This window comes from Podarcis bocagei (assembly GCF_964188305.1).
Source record: "Podarcis bocagei genome assembly, chromosome: 10".
NCBI classification, from domain to species: Eukaryota; Metazoa; Chordata; class Lepidosauria; order Squamata; family Lacertidae; genus Podarcis; species Podarcis bocagei.
In genome coordinates, this window is record NC_138135.1 from 52342477 (window position 1) to 52364367 (window position 21891).

The window sequence follows — 21891 nt, forward strand, 5'->3', positions numbered from 1 at the left end:
AGCTAAATAAGTGGTCTGACAATCATTTGAAAGCAGTGCCACAAATAAAAGCCCTGATGGAACTTCAGGAAATTGACCTCAGGCCGACCACTGAAAAGTGAGCATGCAGAGCTATGGCAAGCTTTCAGGTGAACAGAGCAGACCCTGTTCCCTCTGAAATTTGCCATTGGTGAAGGCAGCTATCACCAGAACACTATGAAGGATTGCAGTGGAAGTCACAAACAGACATCTTAACTGCCAGCCTTTGGTAGCTTTTGCGTATTGTGTTAGAAATTCTTGCGTGTGCATTTCCCGGCTTTCATTTGAGTTTGTGTGGTGGGTGGGTGTGCTATAGTGTAGCAGGCAGCCAGGCTCCACAGGGTTATAAAGTTCACTTGGCTGTATCCCCCCATGAACCTTACAGTGGAGGCAGGGAAATCTCTCTCAGCCTGACGAGGGAGAAGGGTTTGATGAAAAGCCACTGCTTAAACAGAGTGGATGTAGGCAACCATTTACCAACTGGAAAGTTAGCAGTTTGCATATATGATGCATGTTGTCCTTTCAAATGATAAGGAGAATCTTACCACATATCAAGTGAAGATGCGCAGGAATTGAACACCTGTATCCAACCACATTCAGCCTCTGTTCTGATGACAGGCTCTATGGGAATTAGAATCTGTATCAGCAGCCTTCAACTTTTTCAGACCCAGTCTCATCTTTAAACTTAAACTCTTTGTAGATTTTAAAGCTCTTGAATATTTCTCCAAAAAGCTGTGCCCTGTTTTCTAGATTGCATTGATAACAGCATCTCTTGGATTGAAGCTTTCAGGCCCTGAAATGAAAGCAAGCAGATTCGGGAGTGATTGCAGTGTATGACAGATAAATCTCCTTGGTGCCATAGTGTTATTTGTAAATTCAAATGTTTAGTTTTCTACACACTACACACCTACCCACCCCACAAGAACATAAAGCTAAAAGGGAGAGTGTCCCAGCAAGGTTGAGAAATAGTAAAAGAACTACTGAGGAAGTCATAAGTTCCATCTCAGTGCCTTGTAAGGAAATGCAGTTTGAAAACCACCTCAAGCAGTTAAATGTAACATGACAGAGAAACTGGGGAGACTTTGTTCTCCAGCCATTGTCCACTCAGTAGAGACTTTTTCTGGAACAAATGAAGAGAAAGTTGTACAGTGGTGCCTCGCAAGACGAAATTAATTCGTTCCGCAAGTCTCTTCGTCTTGCGAGTTTTTCGTCTTGCGATGCACGGTTTCCCATAGGAATGCATTGAAAATCAATTAATGCGTTCCTAGGGAAACCGCCTTCAGACCAGGTCCGGGGACAGACCTCTTCTGAAGGCTGGGGGGGGAGGGCTTTTCTTCCCACCCCCAGCATTTTAAAAAACCCCGGGACAGCGGAGGACTTCTCCCCTGTCCGGGCGATCTTAAAATGCTGGCGGGCGGCATTTTAAAATCGCCCCGGGACAGCGGAGGACTTCTCCGCTGTCCGGGCCGATTTAAAAGCCCCTGGGAAGGCAGGCAGGGGGGACAAAGACTTTTGCCCCCCGCCAGCCTTCAGAAGAGGTCCTGGACCTCTTCTGAAGGCGGGCGGGGGGCGAAAGTCTTTGCTCCCCCCGCCTGCCTTCAAAAGCCCTCCGGGACAGGCAGGCAGGGGGGAGCAAAGACTTTCGCCCCCCGCCCGCCTTCAGAAGGTGTTCCCTCCCCGCCGCCCGGCTTCGGAACGATGCTCCGAAGCCGGGCGGCGGGGGCAGGTGTTCCCGCCCCGCCGCCTGGCTTCGGAGCACCGTTCCGAAGCCCGGCGGCGGCGGGAGGAGGCGTTCCCGCCCCACCGCCCGGCTTCGGAGGAGGTCCGAGGACAGTGGGGAAGACGCGCTGCGCTTCCCCGCTGTCCCGGATATTTCCCTATGGGTTGTCTTCTTGCGAAGCAAGCCCATAGGGAAATTCGTCTTGCGAAGCGCCTCCAAAACGGAAAACCCTTTCGTCTAGCGGGTTTTCCGTCTTGCGAGGCGTTCGTCTTGCGAGGTACCACTGTAACTGTCTTCAGTCTGAAGGGTCACAGGATAATCTTTCCGCATACACAGATACCCCCACACTGCCTGTTAAGCTGCTCCTAAACCTCAAGAGACTAGCCTTCGGTTGAGAAGAAGGATCTGTGGTCCATTAAAAAAGAAAAGAAAACAATGGCATGTATACCTGTGTGTATGTGTGTGCTCTCTTGGTTGTAGCCTGAGTTACTGCAGTGCCTGTTATCCAATATAGACACCTGTATTTCTTCTTTAAAAAGTAAAATAAAATCATTATAATTGCATTTGAGGTGTTCTGCAATGAAAATTTCTGGATCACAGTTATCCACCCTTTGGATCAATCAGTGTTTGTTTTATCCAGTTCAGGCTCTGGGACAATTATCCTACTGATATTCAGCCACCTGTATATTTTTTAAACCAAAACTCATGATAAACTGTACATATTTCATAGTACTATTTCATAACTGCTTTTATAAATATTTTGCCTCTTTTCGGAATGTGTAGGACTTTAGAATGTGATATTATTTATCATTTCTGCAAAGTGCTTTATAGATAGCATCTTGTTCATCTGCAAAACCACATTGTGAAGTAGGTCAGTTAAGAGTTCCCTATTGCAGAGTGGAGGCCAGGGGAGGGAATGAATTGTTCTTGGCTGAGCAGGGATTTGGACTTAGGTCTCCTTTTCAAGTCCAGCATTTTGTCCATTAGACTATTTTGAAGGATGGTACAAAAAGCAAGTTGCTGTTGGGTTCAAACTGACACATGAAACTGTGTACTAGGTTTTGTTTTTGTCTTAAGCGCTGATGTAAAACGGCCTGGTGATTCCTAGAGACTCTTGGGATTCACCATAATATTGTGATACGCTTGCAAATAAATTACCGAATGGATGAGTAATGGAGAATAATAAGTACACAAGGTGTTAGTCTCAGGGTCTTGAGATGAGATTCACAGGAACATTGTCAACATTAAATGATAGTTGGTTCCCCTCAGTTTGGGAATAACTAATTTTGGCAGTGGTGTAGCACATTTCAAGCAAAGCCACAACATCCAAGCCATTAATTCATTTCCCAAGCTATCTTGATGATGATGAATTCTAATTAAAGCTACAGCATAATTGATTTTTTAGGTCACAGTTCCAGCTTTTTGGTTTTCTACGCCAGCCTCAATTTACTCCTTCCCTATCCTTCTTTTGTGCATGTTGATATTGACTAGGAGCTCTATTTTTATTAACTTGAATTGTTTTAAAAGGGGATTAGGAGGGGAAATCATGGAACGTAAGTCTATCAACAGCTGCTAGCCATGATTACAAAGCAGAAGCTCCATGTTCCAAGACAGGGAATGCAGATCATTGAAGGGCAAGAGACGGCTGGTGCCCTTCATTACCTGCTGGGACGATCTCCTAAAGGCCTCTAATGGCAAACAGGATGCTAGACTAGGTGGGCCATTGGACTGATTTAGCAGGGGCTTAAGAGCTGGCTATAAAGGTCTTTTCCAACCTTAGCTGATAAAGCACAGTACATGTGCAATTGCTGTAGAGGATCCAAATACCTCCCTTCATCCCCGGTAGTATGTCTGTTGCAGGAATGTCATGTTTCCCCATCACAATAATTTGTCCCTGGGGGTAGGGAGAGAAAGGGAGGGGGAAAGCAATGGGTAGCAAAACTTGCTCCCAGTTGCATTGCATATGACGTTGCACTATTGCTTGAAAACCAAATACAATCTGGATGAAATACAGACAAGGATATTGCATATGCCTTTCCTTGGTCCCCCAGTTCCACAAACTTCTTTCTGAACTTTGGACAATATCACAGTAGAATGTATTGGCTTAGGTGGGGTTTTTTAAAAACCTCTCAGATCTCCTCTGTCCAGGGATCTTTCTTTATTCGGAAGAGAGTGCTTGGCATCAGGAAAGCATTTCATTTTGTTTTGGTTTTTTTTAAAAAAAACAACAACACAAAACTGAATGTGCCCATTGTTTCTCAGTGTAAGGCCTTCTGTTATCAAATGTGATGATAACATTGAATGCCTTTGTCAAACACAGGGCTGGCAGGACCTTGATACTCACATGCTGTACATATATCCCCTAAGTCTGATTTTTTTAAAAACAGCAGCAGCAACAAAAAGAATCTATGCAGTTGTGTTGTATTGTAGGAAACGTTTCATTTGTGTATGTATATATATATATTGTAAATAAATAGGATGCTTCTATTTTTGCAGTTGTGTGTTCCGTAAAATGAAAGTGCTGAGGTAGTCTGTCCATAAGAGTTATTTAAAAAACAAAAAACGTGTTTGTAGCCAAATCTGAATAGTAGCATCAAAGCCTTAGCTCTCGACTTCACTGAATTTGTCCTCTCCCACTTTTACTCTGTCCAGTTCTATTCTACCATGTAATGAAGTTGCCTAAAGCAAATCCTAAGCTTATATAATGGTGTTGTTTACTGTAGCACATTTCTAAGAGCACAACTCAATGAACTGCCATACTTTGCTACTATCTGCCATATATTTCTCTTTGTTAACTGGAAGTAAAATGTAATCCTTTTGCAGTGCCCTCTAACCTTCTATGAATCTATGCTGTGATACAGAGCTTCATGTGTGCTTGGATGTGTCCATAAAAAAAGAAACCACCTTATATCGGCTCAAACCATTGGCCCATGATTACCCATTTCTGTCTGTTCCACAAAGTACAAGGAAGAGCTTTTCCTCTGCTGCTTGAGATCCTTCAAGTAGAAGTGAACCTGAAGCAATATGCATGTGGTCCACCAGTGCACTTGTGGTTCATCCATCCCCTACATACAACACTTCCAGTCCCCACTAGACACTTTAGCTATACATTGGGAAGGGGGGCTGCTTGCTTACTCAACCACAATAGATCTTCAAATCAGGATGCTTGAGTGGAATCCCATGAAGTTCTGCTGTTGACCAGACTCCCATTTTAAATGCTCTTGTATAAGAAACAAATAAAGGATATTAACAGCAATGGATGCAAATGGAAAAACTTCCATGTTGCATAGTGATTTGTGGCCAACAGTGCAACCACTAAGCTGGAATCCTAAAGGATGCTCAAATGATGAAATTCTAACGACACCATAAGAAGTAGCGGGGTGGGTAGGCGGGTGTGAAGACAGCCCCTGTACAGAGCAGGCGATTTTATATAATATGTCAACACTGCTTATTAATCTGGCACTGGGTTCAGTGTGGTGTAGTGGTTAAGAGCGGTAGTCTCGTAATCTGGTGAACCGGGTTCGCGTCTCCGCTCCTCCACATGCAGCTGCTGGGTGACCTTGGGCCAGTCACACTTCTCTGAAGTCTCTCAGCCCCACTCACCTCACAGAGTGTTTGTTGTGGGGGAGGAAGGGAAAGGAGATTGTGAGCCGTTTTGAGACTCCTTTAGGTAGTGATAAAGCGGGATATCAAATCCAAACTCTTCTTCAGTACACTATTTTGAGGGCAAATGAGCTGCAGGGGGCAGGGAGTGGCATTTCTTTGTTGTCGCTTGTGCCCACCCAAAAAAGCACCATAGACCTGTGTTTGTGAGTGTGCACACATACCATAGCCCTCTTAAGCTCTGAATCACAGCCTACAAGTGGGATCAGTTCTGACAAAGATAGTTTTGTATGAGAGCCCAAGGAAATTATGCACCATGTTCAAAGCAGCACTGAAGGCCATTTGGCTAGCAGCATTGATTGTTTGTTTGGTCTGTTTGCTGGGACATAAGCCAGGCCTTAAGTAGAACTGTGCTATGTGGCAAGCTGACTGTGTGCTCTCAGCTGAATTGGTCCTTCATTGAAATCAGAATTGTAGTCACAAATCTCTTAAGTAACGTATTTTTAAAGCTGGAGTACCTTGTTATTCAGTATTGTCCTACTGATTTCCAGTGGATCATTATACATTTACCAGGCTTATTTTGTGAGTATGAAATGGCAGGACCTGAAGCAGCACAATTCTCAAACGAGCACAAATATCAAATGTAGGGGTGGGGGTATGTAAGCTCTTGCTTTTTAAATTACTGCATTGTTTATTCTCTAGTGCTGCAGATAATCCAACAAATTCGGTTTAAAAAGTGAAAAATATCCCATTAAGAACTGAATGTACATTGTTTACATTAAACCAGTTTTCTAAAGTCCTAAGCTATGTTTTAAGCTGAGTGGTGTCCACTCAGGTTATTAAAAAAATACTATTAGAAACATTTTCCTCTGGCTTCTGTGTCATTGTTATCTGTGCTGTTCATATTTAATGATATACATGTAAATGGTGATCTGTGTAAATAAAAACAATGTAATTCTGGAATTTTCTGTTTTCAGTATAATTTTTAAACATAAAAGTATGGTCTGAAACAATTAGATGCATTAATTTTAAGAGAAGATTTAGATCCATTAACCACACTTTGGGTGTTAATGCCCTAGTGTTCCTCAACATGGGAGCGAGGACACAACACCTAGTCTTCGAAAGAAAAGTGCAACCATTTGTAGTAGCAGCCTGTTGTCTTGTAGACATTTTGGACAACAAGTCCCATCATACCCAGCGGGAGTTGTAGTCCAAAATGTCTAGAAGGCAACAGGTTGTGGAAGTCTGGTCTATAATAATTGGGTCTTCACTCACACAGCTATACACAAAAATGCTTTGCTGAAATGCTGTTTTAATGGAAAGCAGGGAGCAAGGTGACTTGACAGATCCCGGATTCTGCCCTCATGTTGACCAACGAGAGCATTAGTTTCAAAACAGAGCTTCAGTTGGACAAGCTGAAGTAGCAGTATCGATGCCTTGGTCAAGAGGGAAAACGCAGGAAATGTATGCTGCACAGTTTTGTCAAGTTTAACTTTCATCCTGAACCAGCTCTGAAATGGATAACAACTCGGGTATCCAGGAAGGATATGATGTATGATGGCAGATCAACAACTGGTCCTGTGTAACCTTTAGGATGGTGACTAAGGTCTTTGTATTCCATGGGGTGTTTGAGATGACAGGAATTGCTGTCTGCTTCAGCTGAAGTTTTTATGGCTCCTCCTCTGGGAATCTTTGATCAGGTTTGCTATTCTGAAACTTCAGCCTTCATTTTAGCTGGCCTGGCATCATATTTGGGCAGCTACTGAGTCCCAGGCTGTCTAGTATGCCTGTCTGCCTCTCCTCCCTCCTTCCAGTGGCGCTGCCACCAGTAGTACTACCAGTAGGACTCACTGCACCTACAAAAATGGCGATAATAAGAGAAAACTGATACACAAGATCATTGACATCGCAATGTTGGTGCACAAGTTATTTAGATATTCAAAGGTGCCCAGTGGTTGCATACGCTTGCAAACAATAAACAATTTTAATTGTGGGAGAAAGGTAGATAAATAAATCCGCCAGCTCTCCTCAGCCCTGCTCCCATGAGTTTTAACCAAAACATACCCCACCTCCCCTCCCCATTGCTTAAAAACAATCACTAACAGCATGATCCTTAACATATCTATGCATAAGTACATCCCATTTAGTTCAATGGGGCTTGTTCTCTGGTGAATGTGCTAAACCATGGCTCTGTGGATGTTGTTGGGCTACAGCTCCTCTTATCTCCGACTCTTGGTTATGCTGGCAGAGACTGATAGAAATTGGAAGTCCAACAATATTCAAAAAACCACAGGTTCCCTACCCCTGGTGTATAGGATTACAGCTTAAAGGAGCTGGTTGGTGGCCCTCTGACTGGCAACAGCTCTCCAGGATTTTAGACAGATTTTCTCCCAGTCCTACCTGAAAGGATTGAAACTAGGACCTTCTGATCTGTTGCTCTTCCCCTTAAAGAAAGGGTATCTTCATATAGGAAAAGCCTTATCTAGTTCCATGTCAGCCTCAAGAGGCAAGTCTGTCAGCTTCCTAAAGATTCTCAGATTATGATTGACAGTTCAAAGAAGGTAATGGGGATGAACAATGAATTTTCTACTGGGAATATCTAGGCATATTCCCATAGCTTTGAAGCCATAATTCTGATCCGAAGGACAATTTTAAGGTAAATATGTGGACAAATGGACATATTAATGGACCAATCTTTTCAAACATGTTTAATTTCATCACTGAAGCTATAGTCTTAACTCCTGGGAGAAAGTCCCATGAAATGTAGTCAGACTTACTTCTGAATATGTGGTTTGAATTGTGCTATGAGGTAGAACTCCTTGCATTTATTCTTGTTTGTGAAAGTTCATTGGTCATGTGCAATAACTGTAAAGAACTGGTTTCTTCCACCCCTTCACAAATACAGCCTTTCAAAGCTTAGTTTAACCAAGACTTTTCAAAGTAGACTGCTGAAATGCATGATACCCACTTTAATTTTCCCCTTCCAGCCCTTTTTTTGTTGTTTACTTTGATTGGGTGGAGTGCTGATTACCTCATCTATTCTAATTAGTACATTGTGTATGGCTTAGGTTAGCAAAGATGATTCACTGGAGCAATGCCCTTTTTTCCATGGACTTCTGCTTTCATTGAGGCTGTGTTTCATGGATATTAACACACACACACACACACAATTCACATTTGTCTTCTAGTTTTCTTCACCGCAAGAGTGTAACGAAAAGCATTCTCCCATCCAATGCCAATCTTTAATTAGACTTTGCAAGTCTTAAAATGGATTTTCTCCCCTTACTTAGTAAGTCATGAGGTTCTATGCTTCCTCTAAGCCTATAAAGACAGAATTTTCTTCTTTGTTGCTTTTTATTTTATAAAATCATTTGTATTCTGCCTCTCTGAACATAGCCCACAGTGAGCAGCAAACATAAAAAATAATGCATATAAAAAATAAGATCATCTTAGGCCTCATGAGGCTGAGAATTTATTCTGGTGAAAAGTCTAAATGGTTATTTCGGCAAAGTTAACGAAGTTCATTTATTTGTCTGCAAAGCTATTTTGACTGCAAGAGCTGCTGTTCTATGTCTGATTGAGTGCAGGGAAATAACTTTGCTTCCATGGAAACAAATCTCGCCTGCTGATGGTGAGTAGATAGGACCATACTTTATGCTACCAAAATCTGTGGCTAGCAAAGTTTTCCCATACACTTTTTACTATACAGATCAGCCTTACTCAACCCAGTGTCCTTCAAATGTTTGGATCTAGGACTCCCATCTTCTCCAGCCATAATGGCCAATGGTCAAGGTTGGTTAGAGTTTTAGTCTTGAAACACCTGAAAGGCACTAGATGGTGGAAGCCTGATACAGACAAATATATCATTACATAAAATCACTACCTCCTTTGAGAGTTCTAGCCTTAAGCATCATGGAACAATCACTAACTCGGTTTCTCTTTTAGTAGCCCAACAATTTCCTCATGCGTGACTAAGGATATCTGAATTCTGGTGTTGTTATATTTATTTTCCCAATGGTTCATTACTCCCCCCCCCCCCGCGAGTTGCGGTTTCTAAAAAAAGCAGCTGCAATAGCTTTTCAGTTGTAGCAGTATTAGATAAGAACTTGAGTATTGTTTGCTCTCTTCCTAGAGACAAATTATGTTTTGTATATTGATATCTTTGGGGTAACTGAACAGGCGTCATTACATACGTCAAACTACATCCTTTAATTGCAATGAGTAAACTGCAACATGAACTCCAGGTAGGAAATGTTCACTTCTCTAGAAGAACAATAGAGGAGGGAGAAAGGTTGTTTTCTGCTGCTCCAGAGAAGCGGACACGGAGCAATGGATCCAAACTACAAGAAAGAAGATTCCACCTAAACATTAGGAAGAACTTCCTGACAGTAAGAGCTGTTCGACAGTGGAATTTGCTGCCAAGGAGTGTGGTGGAGTCTCCTACTTTGGAGGTCTTTAAGCAGAGGCTTGACAACCATATGTCAGGAGTGCTCTGATGGTGTTTCCTGCTTGGCAGGGGGTTGGACTCGATGGCCCTTGTGGTCTCTTCCAACTCTATGATTCTATGATTCTATGATTCTATGAACAAACTTGCCCTTTGCCAAAAGAAGGGACGGAATATGTCAAACATTTCTAATACTTGCTCTCCAAAGTTATTTAACAGCATTCTGGTCACATCACTCTACTGTATAAATGTGCAGAACTTTGTTGTTATATCTTTGTTGTTATATCTTATTAAAGAACTGAGCCAAGAAATCCAGACATGTTAAAAATCACATAGCCTGCTGTTTCATCAGTGCTGGTTTGGTCAAACAGGAGGAATGGTGCATCCAACTACAAAAAAAAAGTATAGCAGACAGGACAACGAAAATAGGAAAAATGTTTTATATGCAAATATATACTGGTATGTAGGCAAGGATGCAACTAAAAACTAATCATCTAGCTAAAACATATATTTTGCAACAAACACTGTGCAGTCTGCACTCGACCTGAACTGGGTCTCACTTGCCACCAGTGATGTTTGGAAGCTTATGGCAGGCCTAATGAAATGCTGATACAAATTACAGTTATTTATTTGCAGATATATGACCACAATGTAACAGTTGGGTAGCCATTAAGTATATTTTTATCATCTCAGAATGATCATGTCTGGTTTAAAGTCTGTTTTACTTGTTTCCTTTATTTTTAAGCAATTATGTAAAAATTGATTTAGAAAAGTGTTTTACTTAGGGGCCCCTCATAATCAGTAGCTTACTGTAGCTTACTGGCACTGTCCAGTAGCATCATAAGCAATAAAAATGCTGTCTGGAAGGGCCCTTAGGCTACAATCCTATGCAGCTATATCTGGAAGTAAGTCCCATTGAACTCATTGGGTCTAACTTCTGAGCAGATACGTATAGGAATACACTATTAGTCTGCATTCAAACTAGTGGGAGCAGTTTATTTTCTTTGGATAACCTTCCAGCAGCTCTCATTTAAATTAATAAGCAATATTCTCAGGAAACATGATAAACTGATTGTTGTTGGACTTTGATCTCAGTGAGCAATTAACTGGCATGCTTCTGGCATTGACACCATAGCAGGGGTCAGCAAACTTTTTCAGCAGGGGGCCAATCCACTGTCCCTCAGACCTTGTGGGGGGGGCGGACTATATCGGAGGGGGGGAGGAACAAATTCCTATGCCCCACAAATAACCCAGAGATGCATTTTAAATAAAAGCATACATTCTACTCATGTAAAAACACCAGGCAGGCCCCACAAATAACCCAGAGGTGCATTTTAAATAAAAGGACACATTCTACTCATGTAAAAACATTCGACCGTCCGCGGGTCAAATTTAGAAGGCGATTGGACCGGATCCGACCCCCGGGCCTTAGTTTGCTTACCCATGCCATAGGGCCATGTTCTTCATGCAAGAAGGTAATCCAAAATGTTCCCATCTGATGCAATAAGATCCAGAGATATTGACATAAGCGGGAAACATTATTTGCTTTATTGCAACATCCTCCTTGGCATTTTTTCAAAAAGAAAAGCTTTCTTTTGACATCAGTCAAACAAAGGTTATCTTGGGGAAATGTAAATAAGAAGCTACACGGTAGTTTAGAGTTTCACTTATATCCATGACAATTAATCAGAAAATAGGACCAAACTCATTTAAAGTTTTTTCATGACTGATCTGAGTTCCACTTCCTGTTTTACAATTAATCTAACAAGAGCTCCAGAAGTAGATAGGTAGCCGTGTTGGTCTGCCATAGTCAAAATAAAAAAATTCCTTCCAGTAGCACCTTAAAGACCAACTAAGTTAGTTCTTGGTATGAGCTTTCGTGTGCATGCACACTTCTTCAGAGAAAGAGCTCCAGAGAAAGTGATGTAGCAACCTGACACTGCTACAATCTGACTACTTGCAGAAATGGTGCAGCATGCTGTCTGTGGGCAATGAGATTCCCTAATTCAAACCTCGCCTCCAGCATAAACACGCACACTAAGCAGTCATAAGGGGGAATTATACACAGCCTTAAATACATCCTTGCATCCAAAGTCTGTGGGGTATTCCGTTGTATGTTTAACCCCTTAGGTAGAATTCCCCTCCCTCAGTGGCCATTTTGTGGTTGTGTGAAATAAGTTGTATGAATCTGCACTAACCAACCCTCTTGTGTCTCCACCCCCCCCCCCCCGCATCCCAAATAACATTGCCATTCAATGGAAAATGAAGTCATGCTAATTATCACTTGATTTGCCTCTTTTTTATATATATAGTTACCCTGCATAGCTTTTCATTCAAATAATGGCCCCGGTATGAGATAATATAGCAGGCTTTATATCTGTAACAATACACACATAGACATGCCAGAAAGGAAGCAGCTAAAGTAAGCAGGATATGGTAGAAATTAAAGAAATAGCCCTGATATAATACCCAGATGTGCATTGTGTCATTAAATAGTAATCAATGTAATTTCCGGCTCTGCTCATTTTGGAGCTTCAGAAAGGTGTGAAGAATCTCTTTGCAGTTACAGTGAGCTTAGATAATAAGTCTATTAATATTAGGCAGGCAGCTTAGGTGTACTATTTTTGATGCCTGCTGAAATCTTTGCCTAGGTTTTCCCCTTGGCTTTTAAATGCAGAATTTGGCTAAATAGTTTCATTAACTGGCTTACATTGATTACAGCCCATTTCTAAACACGTAGTATCTCTGACTGCAAACAAGAATAACCCTCTTTCAGTGGAGTAGTATCATATTTTGTGACACTGTTTTGGCACATGAGTTGGTCCAACCCATGCCAAAAAGATTTCATGACCCACAAACTTACGGCCTCACTAAATTTTAAATATGTTTGTCATTCACACTTGACAGGTTTGTAAGAGAGAAACCCACACAAAGTATCTTATTAATGGTGTGATGTACTGCCATCTTGTGGCAGCATTTCTGCAACAGAGCTTCAAGATTCTACAGTGTGAAAATCACATAAGAAATTTCACTGAACAAGAGACCACAATAAAATAAGGATATATATCCAACTAGCAAAGTACTGAGTGTTTCTTTTATCCCAGTGGAGCCAGAAAATTTTCCAGTGTGTACCATACACAGACATTTTATTTTTATTTTCATTGTCTCAACTTTATCTAAGATTGGTATATTTGACTTTGAGATTTTCAGATTACACTGAGATGAAGCTAATTAACACATCTTTAATACTTAGAATTATTTCACCATTAGGAAAATTAATGCTATGTCACAGACCTTTCCTCTTCCCTTTTGCACTTCCTGCCACTCTCGTTTTTCCTTTGCGTCGTACACCTTTGTTTCCAATGGATGCCAGACACATGATTGCGATTTGTGGTGTGTTGCCAGTGTGGTGTAGCATTGAGACTTGGGAGATGCTAGCATTCCAATCCTCACTCAAACATGCAGCCTTGGGCCAGTCACAGTCTCTTAGCCTAACATACCTCTCCGGGTTGTGAGGATAAAACAGGAAGACGGAGAACCATGTATGCCACTTTGAGCTCTTTGGGTGAAAGGTGGGATCAGAGCTGTCAACTTTTCCCTTTTCTTGCGAGGAATCCTATTTGGAATAAGGGAATTTCCCTTTAAAAAGGGGGAAAGTTGACAGCTATGGGTGGGATATAAATGTAATAATAAAACAAATAAACCAACAAACCAAATAATACATTCTTGTGTTTTGAGATTTTTCAGGACACTGTGTTTCCCCCTTCCTTCCTGGGCTGAGTGGACATAGGATATGAGTGCATATGTCCTCACGCCTCACTTAAACACATTCTGTCATTGGAATATAGGGTTGCTCAGTTATAATTCGCCTTATCTTAAGTGTTTTGCGTGGACAACAATTTTATATAAGGCGTGAAGGGCAAGGACATCTATTCCCAAGGAGACAGCACAATCAGTACAAATAACATGACACAGATTAGTGCCTGAATGACAATCTGCATTCTTGTTGGGAGACTGATGTCTCCCGAGAAGTTAACACTATCTCATCTCCCCTCCACAAGTTTATAAATATAACATAAATCATAGATAATTATTTCACATCCTGTTTCCTTGTTGTTCTAAACACAGGAAAGCTTTTTCTTCACAGCTATTATTCATGCTTGTTAATAATAAGTGTGCTTTTGTCCTCAAGGCTTCACAGCTATATGTATCCAGCACTACTGAGCAGCAGTTATTAACATCCATGAAAACCTATACAATTTATCCAGTGACACCACAGATTCAGAACCCCCCCCAAAAAAAATCACAAAGCAAAATAGAAACCTGCTGTCTCCTGAGATTAGACAGACTTATTAAATGAGAAGTCTTCTCAAAAACCACTCCATAGTTTGCCATTTAATGTCATCGTCAGTTCTGGTGCAATCCAAACTCCCTATCGGCTGGACTGAAGGAGTTTAGGACATGGTGCCACAGGTCCCACCCTAGAAGAGGGGAGCTCATTTAGAAATCCCCCTCTGCCATCAACAGAAGTCCATCCACCTGCACACAGACAGGCTGGTGCATAAGAGCCACACCTGCCACATCCCAGAAAAGGGATGACCTGGGATGGGGGCAGGACATACTGGGAAGAAGCCTGCAATCTACCACATCCAAACCCACTTCAGACCACATATATATAAGATGCACTAAGCATCTTCAATCTTTTCAGACCCACAACCCATTTTAACCCAAACATGTATTTGGAGACCCATTTCTTACCATTTAACCATATAGCTGGATGTTGGTAGCACTCCTGTTGTGACCCACATTGAATCAGGTCATGACCCACTTGTGGGCCCCAATGCACCAGCTGAAGAACAGCGTTCTATACCATCAAAAGACATGGTGTACAGGGCCCCATTTCATAGGAAACAATAGACTAGGGCCATTGTGAGAAAATTGGGGGCCCATCCCACTGGCTAGTCACACCTATGTTGGCATGAGACTTCTCTCCACATGCAGCAGAGCCCCATGGCCAATCAACAGATGGCACTGGAAGGATATCAACCCAAATGCGCCAGCCACAAATCACATGATGCCTCTCATGGCATGGAACTGTGCCACACACACTTCTAATGGGGACTTTGAGCGCCAGGAGGGGGCACTATTGTGGAAGGGCATGAACACTGGGCACTTGGTGAAAAAAATACCAGCTTTTGAGCAAGTTTGTTTCTTCAGCACAGGAACAAACACTGCTGCTGTTGACATTTCCTTCCCAAGCTTCACTCCCAAGCAGTCACCTGGGCTTCAGCAATGGATGCTGAACACTTGCAGGCCCCAAGCAGATGTGTGGACATGCTCCGTCTCTTCTCTCCTGGTGGAGAGGGAGAACTATGATGGCTTGCCATGCCAACACCTGGAAATCACTTCTCACAACCTTCACTCCTGGCTCCCTGCCTGCACCCTCTGCTATAGGGCTGGGGAACTTGTGCCATGCTTTGGCAAGGTGAGAGAGAGGGAATACAGTCTCACGCCACTAGGAGTCACCCTGCAGCACTCTTGTTGCAGAGCCTCACACGCTTGGCAGGAGCAGCCCCCGCTGCAGGATCACATCACCCAGGAGGATGGGAAGTGCAGTCAAGCCAGACCGGAGCAAGGGGACTCCAAACTCAAGACAAAGCAAACCCCAGCAGAGCACAGAAGGGCAGAAGAGAGGGAGCACTCAAGCCTGAGGGCGAGGAGGGCAGCTCAGCACAAGCAGCAAAGTAGCAAAAACTGAGTGACCTAGGATAAGAAAACAAATAGAAATCCAGTGGGAATCCACAGCCAGTGGAGTTGGGAACACAGTGGCAGGAGGTGGCTTAGACCATGTGGGGACTGTGTGCGGAAGTATGTGCGCAAAGGCAGGCCCAGGTTGTAAGGCTGGGACAACAGCAGGGGGCAGAGGGCTCTGTGGTGACAAGGGATGGGGAAACAGAGGGCATGGCGAGCTTGTAAGCAAGGTCTCCCAAAGGTTTATTGGCTACCAGAGGGCATTAGGTTTTGCAAATGCAGGTTCTGATCCTTTAGCTCAGCTGTGAAGTTCCTTGGATGACCTTGCGCCAATCAGAATCTCACCATCTTATCCTGTACAGCTGCATGCAGGCGGCAATGCTAATCTGGCTTCCTCAGCTGCCAGCGTGAGAAACGAAGTCCTCACACCCTGATTATATATATCTATAGTAGGCATGGGTTACGTCAGGGGTCAGCAAACTTTTCAGCAGGGGGCCGGTGTATGGTGTACTGGTTAAGAGCGGTAGACTCGTAATCTGGTGAACCGGGTTCGCGTCTCCGCTCCTCCACATGCAGCTGCTGGGTGACCTTGGGCCAGTCACACTTCTCTGAAGTCTTTCAGCCCCACTCACCTCACAGAGTGTTTGTTGTGGGGGAGGAAGGGAAAGGAGAATGTTAGCCGCTTTGAGACTCCTTCGGGTAGTGATAAAGCAGGATATCAAATCCAAACTCTTCTTCAGACCTTGTGGGGGGCTGGACTATATTTTGGAGGGGGGGAAACAAATGAATTCTTATGCCCCACAAATAACCCAGAGATGCATTTTAGATGAAAGCACGCATTCTACTCATGTAAAAACACACCAATTCCCGGACCGTCCACAGGCCGGATTTAGAAGGCGATTGGGCCGGATCCGGCCCCTGGGCCTTAGTTTGCCTACCCATGGGTTACGTCTTTGCCAGGGCAACCTTTGGCTCTCAGTTTAGAAACCTGGGCAGATATGTCACCTGCTGTATTTTTATGTCGTGAACCGCCGTGAGATCTACCGATGAAGAGCGGTATAAAAATGTAATAAATAAAAATATATACCTGATCTTTTAAAGTTCGGGTGCCAGGGACCTTCCGCATGCAAATCATGCATTTTGCCATTGGGCTGCTCCCACCATTCCAGTTAATGGGCAGATCATGCAGGGTTGCCGTACACCCTCTTTTTCCAGGACACATCCTCTTTTTCATCATATAGTGATCCATAGTTAAAAGTAAAAGTTGGCAAATGTGTGCTCTTTTTTGCTCTTCAGAATACAGCAACCCAGAAGCTGAACGTTTTGACATACAGCCTCTTAAGGCTGCAATCCTATACAGTGGTACCTTGGGTTAAGGTCCGTTCTTAAACTGAAATGGTTCTTAACCTGAAGAACCTAACTTTAGCTAATGGGGCCTCCTGCTGCCGCTGTGTCGCCGGAGCCCGATTTCTGTTCTTATCCTGAAGCAAAGTTCTGGGTTATTTCTGGGTTAGCGGAGTGTGTAACCTGAAGTGTATGTAACCCGAGGTACCACTGTACCTGTGGGTGGGTGGGTAAACTACCAGATGCCCTTGGACTACAACTCCCATCACCTGTGACCGCTGGGAGGCTGCCTGGGTTGCCAACTTTAATAAAATGGAGGGGGCGGGAGGTAAGCCCAGCCCCACATAAAAAGCCTGGTCACACGCACACTATTTGTTTTTTTTTTTTTGCAAGTAAATTTTTATTCAGAATTTGTAAAACACACGCACACTATTTGAATGGCAATATATATCACCTGGGGAGGGGAAAGCAGTCTCAAATATTTTGGTGGCGGGGGCGAAGGGACCTCGGCCCCTAGGAGTTTGCTCCTATGCTGGGGGCTGATGGCAGCTGGAGTCATCCCCCTCAGGGGGGCTTGTTTCCGAATGGACGCGCGTGAGGTGACGCCGTGACGTGTCTCGGTCACGTGAACTGTCTCGCGTGTGCCCGTTTCTCACGGTTAACGGCCACAGCTGCCACGGAGCCCAAACCAGATATGTTGTTGTTGTTTGGCAGGGTGGGAGGGGAGGACTGTCAAATCCTTCAAGAGGCGTCCACGTGCATCAACAGCCTACAATGCAACTTTTAAAAAATTAAGTCACCTGCGCAGGCAACACCATGACGGAGCAAGAACTCTGCTGCTAGTCCATAAATCTCTCTCTCTGACTAGCGCCCGCTTCCCCAAACGATTCAACTAAATCTCTAATTCGGGATTACGTAATGCTCCCGTTTGCGCCTGCTCTTTTTTTGAGAGAGAGAGAGAAATGGTCATATCGTCTGCGCATGCGCCTCACGCCTGCTCGCTTTCTGGCCTCCCTTGCTGGGGAGCTGGAGGACCTTCCCAGAATGCCCCTGGGTGGCGGCAGGGACCGATCTTGCTTTGGGTCTCGCTGGCAAGACAGCGCCGCGCGCCTGCGAGCCCCGTCACGCTTAAATCCCCACCTACCGACCTTCTGCGTAGAGAACTGATTGGGTAGCGCCGCCGTGCGGCGTTTTTCCTCTCTCTCTACGGGTAGGGAGGGAAAGTGAGGGTGAGGAGAGGAAAGTAGAGGAAAGGTGTGCGCGCGCGCTGCTCCTCCTCGTCGTCTACCGTTGCCGCGAAGGGACATGTGACCGGCGGAAAGCGGGCTCTGAGCAGAACGCGCTGTGGAAGCGGCCTGCTGCTGCTGCTTCCTCCTCTCCCGCCTCTTGTTGTCGCCGCCGCGCGAGGCCTTTTCCTCAGCCCGGCGGAGTTCGCGCGCGCGCGCGCGCCACGGAGGCGCCGAAAGGCCCAGAGCCTCCATGTTGGCTCCGCAGTAGCCGGAGCCCCTTGACCGCGAGACCTGCTCCTCCGTCCAAGCCGCTCGCTCCGAGGCGCCGCCAGGTAAGTTGAGTCGGCTTCGTTCGACGCGCGGGGAAGGAGGGGGCGAGGCCGGCGCTGCGTGTGTGTGTGTGTGTGTGAGGGAGAAAGAGAGAGCGGAAGGGAAACAAAGAGGAAAGCGCCGACGGCCAGGCCTCGTCCGCTTCCCCTCGCGGAAGCTGCCCCGGCCTATTTCCTCGAGGCTCGGCGGGGCCTGGTGGCGAAAAGGCCGCCCCCCCCCCCCGCAGCACCTCGCCTTGGTCCAGATCGTGGCGGCAGGAGCCTTTGGAAGCTGGCGGAGGAGGCTCCGTGGTCGGGCCCCAAGCAGGGAAAGAAAGTTTCGCTGCCGGAGGAGGAGGAGGAGGCCAATCCCGAGGGCTCCCCTCGGTGCGCAGGAGGAATTTCTCCTCCAGGAGCGAGGCATTGCTGACGCTTCTCGTCGTAGCCGAATAGCCAGCCCGTCCCGGGCAGTCCTTTGTTTAACAATTTCTCTCACACACGCACCTCTTGTTTGCGGGCTGGAGGTCACGGCGAGAAGTTGTTAATCTTTGGCCTCTGGACTCCGCGCAGAGCCCGGAGAGGAGAAGTTTGGCACTTGCGTTTGAATTTGCTTTTGAAGATAAACGAGCACCCCCCCCCCCCCGCTTTTGTGTGTATGCCGTTTGTGGGATTACTGAAAGATGCCTTGTGCATCGAGCGTATGGAACAGGCGTAGGCAAACTCCAGCTCTCCAGATGTTTGGGACTACAATTTCCATGATCCCTAGCTAACATGACCAGTGGTCAGGGATGATGAGATTTGTAGTCCCAAACATCTGGAGGGCCGGAGTTTGCCTATGCAAGATAATACTTGGGAGGGGAAAGCAAATACTTGGGAGGGGAAAGTACAGAAAATACTATTAAATTCCGTTACCTGAAAGAGGTGTTGGAAAGGTGTTTGCCACTGGTTCCTTATGGATACCCGAACTATCTGGCCAAGGCAAAGAAAAAAAGCTAGTGAGAATTAACTCTTAGTTGTCTATGGTAGATGTTTATTTAAGGTACCAGGAAACTTTCACTTTCTCTTTCCTGGAATACAAGGAGTTTGCTTCTCAAACCTTTTGTGTATTTTCTTTTGGATCCTTTTGAGAGCGTTTTGAAGCAGCCAAGACCTGATCATAGGATCCCTTGACACATTTTATGCAAGTTATGTTTGATATTCCAAATTCTTTTTTGTTGTAGTTGGGTATGTAATAACAGTCGTGGTGTCTTCACATTCATGAATGAAAATGCCTATTGGGATGGATCTTTGTGTGTGTCACAGGCTGTTCTTTTGAACTGAAATGATCACACAATGTTTGTGTAGACTGAAGGATTCTGTATGTCTTAAACTTCATTGTCCAATGCACAAACAATGTTGATGCTTTTCTTGCTATTACTATTATCTTGTTGTTATTATTTATTAAATTTATATACTGCCCTTCTTCTGAAAATCACAGGACAGTTGCATGTTTGGCTGCTCAGCAGTTTTTAAGGAAATGTCAGGATTGATATGAACAAGACCTATGATTTATGAATCATTGTCTTATTAGGGTTTCAGCTCTCTGTCTAGCATGCCACAGTAGGGGTGAAAATTGAGCCCTTCTAATCAAATGAGAGGAGGGAGGAGGCTGACCTGGCGGAAGGTGTGTGTCTATAGGGACAGGTAAGATGAAGGGCCTGGCCAGTGACAGGTTTCCTGTGCCTGATCTACTGCCCTGTTATGGGTTCTGTAACTGAAAGTTGCATAGCACATGTCACTCGGGAGCAATTCAGTGTCAAAATTTGGAGATGAGAGAGATCCTTAATTTCCTTTGCAGTCTCACATATCTGTCTCTCTTAACTATATGCTTGATTGTACAAACTGCTTTCTTTGTGAAGGCATAGCAAACAGGAGGGATTGAATATCTATAAAGGTGTCTGGGGACTCTTTCGTAATGCTGAAGTAGTTGATTGCCAGAAAACCATTGGTTATAAACTGCTAGGAGATATCTAATTACTTCATAAGGCGCAAAAGCACACACCTCCTCCCATGTACACCAAATCCACAGTTAAGCGGTATGTTTTGTTTTCATGGAAAGCAAGGACAGGAAGGGAAGGGAAAGTATGTAATTAAATTCTTAGAAAGTTTGTGAAGAAACGTTCGTAAGTAATGCATAGGTAGGAAATAGGGGGGGTTGGCTTTTTTTCTGAAAAAAGTGTCAGTAATCTTTTAAACTTCATAGTTGGCTCTTTCACTAAAAACTAGTCTTTTCATTCCTTAGGGCAAAGATGTATGTATTCTTGGTTAAGTCCAGGCTTCCCACCAGCTTGTCCTATTTTATGCTATCACAGGAGGGTGGGGTTGTGTGAGAGCCTGAGAGGAGGGTGGCCAGGTGGTGACATTATCTGGCTGCTACTTTACCACACTGAGGTGCAAGCTCTTCCCAATAAACTGTTTGCTGTTCTCCCAAGGGATGGGGCTTGTGATGAACCACCCCTTCTGCTCTGCTTCTGGGCTTAAGGTTTCCCCCCAGCATTCAGAATGAGGAATGAGCAAGTAGGATGTTAGAAATCTGGGTCCTTGCCCTATGCCAGGGATGTCCAACTTCCAAGAAACTGTGATCTACTCCCACTTTTTTTTTTAAAAAAGGCAGTGATCTACCCATTTTTTGGGGGGGTGTCTGTCATGATCACAGGATGCCCCACGATCGACCGGTAGATTGCAATCGACCGGTTGGACATCCCTGCCCTATGTCATGCCCAACTCTGTGTAAGCTGTAGCCATTAAACTTGTGTCCATTTTAACCCACATGTTGTCTCACAGTTGGTCTTACTTTCCCATACCACTGCACTCTATAGACACAGAAAGCATTCACATATATTAGCAAAAGATAATAGGGAGTTTGATGGCACTATTGCAAAGGAGAATGGGTTGGTGTGAGAGCATAGTGCTTTATCCAGCTTCATTTGCTTGTTGTTTTTGACTTTAGCTGGAGGAAAACATTTTAAAGCTATCTAGAAGCATTTGCAGACAAAACTGATAGGCTGGTAAAGGGTTAAGTGTCTTCTTTTCACTTGCTAATTTGTCATGTGTTGACACTACAGTGAAAATAAGGGATTAGGAACCCCCTCTTTCCCTTCAAATGTGCCATTGATCACCAAATTTTTGCATCTTTGTTTATCTTTTGCTATTTACTTAAGGCTGCAAATCTGTTAGGAAGTTTGTCTTATTAATAGGTTTTTGGTTTTTTTAAAGTATCTTAGAAAAGTAAATTGTAGCAGGTAGGTGCACTGGAAAACTGATAAAATCCAAACAACCTCCAGATTCTATGAACATTCTGAGTTTGCTTGTACTCGGTAGCAAGTAACATTTTGCTTTTTATATACTGGTTGGAATCTAGAGTTGCTTTAGGAATGCTCATTGACTTTTGTATGAGTAGGATTTTTTATTTCTAACAGCATTCTTTCTCTCCCC

At 44.2% G+C, this 21891-nt stretch overlaps 1 protein-coding gene and 3 long non-coding RNA genes across 7 annotated transcripts in view; 2 read left to right on the plus strand and 2 right to left on the minus strand.

Annotated features, from left to right (window-relative positions):
• Positions 1–296: 296 nt before the first annotated feature.
• Positions 297–18125, minus strand: LOC308596625. 2 transcript variants are annotated; one of them, XR_014012578.1, is made up of 2 exons: positions 18025–18125; positions 297–811 (listed from the first exon to the last, which is right to left on the minus strand). It is a non-coding gene; the product is annotated as an uncharacterized lncRNA (long non-coding RNA). The 2 variants fall into 2 exon arrangements; XR_014012579.1 differs by lacking the exon at positions 18025–18125 and adding an exon at positions 16624–16888.
• Positions 3960–6356, minus strand: LOC308596640. Its single transcript, XR_014012596.1, has 2 exons — positions 5440–6356; positions 3960–5200 (listed from the first exon to the last, which is right to left on the minus strand). It is a non-coding gene; the product is annotated as an uncharacterized lncRNA (long non-coding RNA).
• Positions 11233–13292, plus strand: LOC308596642. Its single transcript, XR_014012598.1, has 3 exons — positions 11233–11564; positions 11703–12267; positions 12399–13292. It is a non-coding gene; the product is annotated as an uncharacterized lncRNA (long non-coding RNA).
• A 169-nt stretch (positions 18126–18294) lies between the features above and the next one.
• Positions 18295–21891, plus strand: part of SCAF11 (SR-related CTD associated factor 11) — a 32144-nt gene continuing 28547 nt past the window's right edge. For 2 of the 3 annotated variants that reach the window (XM_081211409.1, XM_081211410.1), the window contains exon 1: positions 18296–18441. The gene's annotated coding sequence lies outside the window, so the exon portion shown is untranslated. Of the gene's footprint in view, positions 18442–21891 lie in introns of all 3 variants that reach the window. The other variant, XM_081211411.1, reaches the window with a different exon arrangement.